This window comes from Ursus maritimus, unplaced genomic scaffold, assembly GCF_017311325.1.
Source record: "Ursus maritimus isolate PB19 unplaced genomic scaffold, ASM1731132v1 scaffold_2, whole genome shotgun sequence".
Taxonomy (NCBI): domain Eukaryota; kingdom Metazoa; phylum Chordata; class Mammalia; order Carnivora; family Ursidae; genus Ursus; species Ursus maritimus.
Window position 1 is genome coordinate 39,024,716 of NW_024424452.1, and position 4,194 is coordinate 39,028,909.

The window sequence follows — 4,194 nt, forward strand, 5'->3', positions numbered from 1 at the left end:
GCGCGACCCGCGCCCAGTCACTGCGCCTGCGCGATCGCGGGATTTCCCCGCGGGCTCCAGCCGCACCTCTGCTCCTAGAGTCTGGTTCTGAGGGGTCCCGGAGCCTGGGACCTTCCTCTGGCCTTGCACCCTGCGGCTCCATTTTTGTGGGGTTTACTATATAGAAAGTAATAATTTGTTATTATTATCGCTAGTATTAGGGGACTGAATTTTGCATGGATTTGGAATTGATGGTCCGCTTAGCTCCCCTCCCTTCCCGCACAGCCTGTTACGAGACTCTGAGTCTCTTTCTGCATGTATTGGGTAAAAGGAACATTAAAATGTCTCCTCTTCCCGAAGGTGTTGTGAGAAAGGTGATAACAAATGCTCGGCGCCTGGCTCATAGCAGATGTTCCTTTTTCAGGACAGGGAACATCTCCTAAATGCAGGGGTGTATCTCAAAGTAGTACCTGATACCTGTGGGGCACCCACTCTGTGCCAGGCGCCGCTCTGCACAAACAATTGGGGAGAGGTCTCTGGGTGGCCGACCGGATCGCAGCTCGGGTCTGGATCTCAGGGTCCTGAGGTCAAGCTCCGGTGTTGGGCTCCCACACTGGCTGTGGAGCCTACTTAAAAAAAATTTTTGTTGGTAAAATTATATAACATAAAATTACCATATTAGCCATTTTATTTTATTTTATTTTTAGAGGGGGAGAGAGAGGACAGAGGGACAGAGGAAAAGAGAGGATCTTAAGTCTAGTGTGGAGCCTGATGCCAGGCTCCATCACACACCTTGAGATCATGACCTGAGCTGAAATCAAGTCTGATAACTTAACCGACTGCACCGCTCAGGCGCCCCATATAAGCCATGTGGAAGTGTATAATTCAGTGTGCTTAACCACCTTCACGGTGGCCACCACCACTACCATCAACCATGGAAGCTTTGTCCCCATTAGAGTCACTCCAGAACCCCTCTCCTCCGTCGCAGCAGTCTGCTCTCCATCTCTGTGGGTTCCCTCATGCTGGATATTTCATATGAGTGGAATCACACGCTTCTGTATCGCTTCTTTCCTTTAGCATGGTTCCGGGTCACTCCAGGCTGTGGGCTGTGTCAGCACTTTGTAGCTCTGACTGGCTGAAGACCAGCCCACCGCACGGACCGACTGTGTTCTGTCTATCCATTTATCCCCTGATGGACATTTGGCTTGTTTCCACCTTTAGCCCAGGCCCTCATTGTTCCTACTAGTAAAGAGAAGACTGCTCCTACCAAGAGCTCACACCGTGCCATCAGCTGTGCTGAAAGTATCACGAACTGAGGCAGACACTTGACATTTTATTTCCAAGGATGACTCTTGGACCCGGGAGTTGGGGACTCGGGCCTGTATGACTGCCAGACCAGACACCGCGGGCTAGGGGCTTGCAATGACGGGAGGATGCCCGCGGAGTGCTGACTCCCAGGACCTGGCTCTTCTCTGTTGCACTGTGTGTGTGAGAGAGAGAGAGAGAGAAAGAGAGAGAGAGAGAATTGGTGGGCCCTGAGCTATGCAGTAAGTGCTGAGCTGGCCCCCAAAACCAGGCCTCCAGATCCACAATGCCCCAGAACGTCAGTGTCTTCAGAGTGAGTGTCCTGGAAGTGACAAGGGGAAGAGGCACCACCAGGGAATTGCCTGCTCACCCCAACTTCATCTAGATTGTGTGTGTATTTGGGAAGCACTTGATGGGTGGGGGCATTCGGTGGGACTCCGGGAGTGACTCTCCGGCCTCCCACCGCCCAGCCTCAGGTATAGCAGTGGGGAGCTCAGAAGTCCCAGCTAGAGGCCCACCAACCCTCAGACCAAGTGTGTGTCATAAAATGTAAAGAGGGAAAACCAGCTCAGCATTTGAGCAAATTGCAGCAGAATCTGCAGAGCTCTGAAATGAAATGGGAATGGAATGCACGCAGCAAAGCACTCCAGGGTGCGGGTGGGGAGCAGTCCGCGAATCCCAAGCAGTGGCAGCAGCGCCGGCCGCAGTCCCGTCCTCTGATCTTTTCTTCCCCACTCCTGGCCGCCTAGAGGACCCTGCTGCAAAGCGAGGAGAAAACCCCCACACCCCGCCCCCGCCGGGGACGGTCGCAGACAAAGAGAAACGAGGCGTACAGAGGCTGCAGCCACTCAGACTTTATTCAAAGATCGGGAAGTTCAGGCGCGTGGAGCGCAAGAGGCCCCAGGCCGGGAGCGGAGGGTCGCGCGGCTCCAGCTTAACGGTATTTGGAGGTGAGCACGGTGCTCACGGCGCTGAAGAACTTGTCCAGGGAGGCGTGGACGGCAGGGTGAACTCCGCGGGGTGGTGGCTGGCCAGGGTCACCAGCAGGCAGTGGCTCAGGAACTGCGGAGACAGGGGACGTCAGGGCCGTCGGGGACGTGCCGCCCGCCCGCGCTCCACCTTCCGCAGCCCAAGGGACTCCCCGTCCTGCTAGCAGGGTTCGCTGCGCCTCCTGCCCCAGGTTCTCCGCGCCGGCCCGCGTGCTCACCTTGAAGTTGACCGGGTCCACTCGCAGCTTGTGGCGTGCAGGTCGCTCAGAGCGGACAGGGCGCCCGGCAGGTCGTCCAGGTGGCCTGCGGCGGTGGTCAGGGCGTCGGCCACCTTCTTGCCGTGGGCCTTGACCTGGGCGGAGCCAGGGCTCAGGTCATGGGGGAAGTAGGTCTTGGTGGTGGGGAAGGACGCGAAGGTCCTGCGGGAGGAAGGCGTGGGTGAGCCGGGGTTAGGTGGGCGGTGGAGGACAAGGGCCGGGGGGTGGCGGAGCCCTGACCCCGACAGGGGTGGGTCCTCACCTCTCCAGAGCCTCGCCGCCATACTCGCCAGCGTGGCTGCCGATCTTATCCCAGGTGGCCTTGACGTTGCTCTTGTCGGCGGGAGACAGCACCATGGTGGCTTCTTTCTGAGTCTGTGAGGACCAGAAATGTGCGGGGCGGGGAGTGCGCCAGCATTTATGCCCGGGGCGCAAGGGGCACGCCCTCCTGGGCCGCGCTCATTGGCTGGCGAGTAGTCAGGCTGTGCGCGGGGCTGGACAGGGGGCGCCAGCGAGCGGCCAGCGACTGCCTGAGCGGTGGGGGCTTTGCTGCGGGCTTGCGGACGGTCTGCGTGTCTCCCTCCCACCGGCTTCCTCACGCCCCTGCTTCCACCGCCCCTGGAAGTGATATCCTAGACCCCCAGCTGGTGGGGGTCGGTAGAGGTGGGTCGATGCCCGCTCTGCCAACACATGAGCTCAGTGACACCCTTTAGGGCCCCTGAGCGCCCGAAGCCCTGGCCGTGCTCCCCTGAGGACCAGAGGGAGTAGCCAGTTTGTGCCACCTGCCCTGACCGAGGCTCGTCACGCACGCCGCGTGTATTAATTTGAGCAGAATCAGTGAAAGAATGTGCGGTTGATGGTGGAAAGAAAGGCCTCGCTTAGTCCAGGGTGGAGAGAGACGGGCACCCAAGGGGGTCCTCCCTCGCCTGTACTCAAGAATTCACGCCGGGAATCCCTCCTGCTCTCCTCGGACTTGGTTCTTCTAACCCCTTTTCTTTACACAAATAATCACTGAGTGCAGTCGCAGAACTGAGTGCCAGGTCCAGAAGGAACAAATACCAAGGGGCAGAATTGCAGGGCTGGGGTGGGAGGGTTCCAGGCTCAAGATCCCTCTTTCAGGGTGGTGGTTGCTAAAGCCCCGGATCTGGGACTCATAGAGGCGGCCCTCTCCTATTTGGGACGTTGTGTGAGTGACTGTCCCATCCCCCCCCCATCCTGGGTCACAATGACACACGAAGGGCTGAAAATTGTGCCTGACAAAAGACTCACTTGGCACATAGTGGCTCAGCTGACACATGAAGCAACTGGATGGACAAGACCTGAGCTTTCAGCCTGGTTAGGGACAGTCAACCCATCATCACACAAGTACACGCCAAGTGGAGAAGCTCATTAAAAGACCCAAGGAAGCATGGAGAGAGTGGATGAGGCATTCACGGATAATCAGGGTTAGTCTGAGGGCCACTGTGGGCTTCCCTACGGAAGCGGGACTGGAGGATGAGTCATATTAGGCAGAATAGGGTGGAGGGGAGCTACCCATGACTTGAGGGTGGGGAGGAGGAGAGAAGGCCTCTGTGGCTGCAGAATGGGGGTGGGGAGATGAGGGGACCGATGAGGCTGGCCAGACCCTGCAGCGGGGGGGGGGGGGGGGGGGGGGGGGGGGGGGG

At 58.3% G+C, this 4,194-nt stretch overlaps 1 pseudogene; it reads right to left on the reverse strand.

The window, feature by feature from the left end:
* Nucleotides 1–2,123: 2,123 nt before the first annotated feature.
* Nucleotides 2,124–2,956, reverse strand: LOC121103881 (annotated as a pseudogene).
* Nucleotides 2,957–4,194: the final 1,238 nt, after the last annotated feature.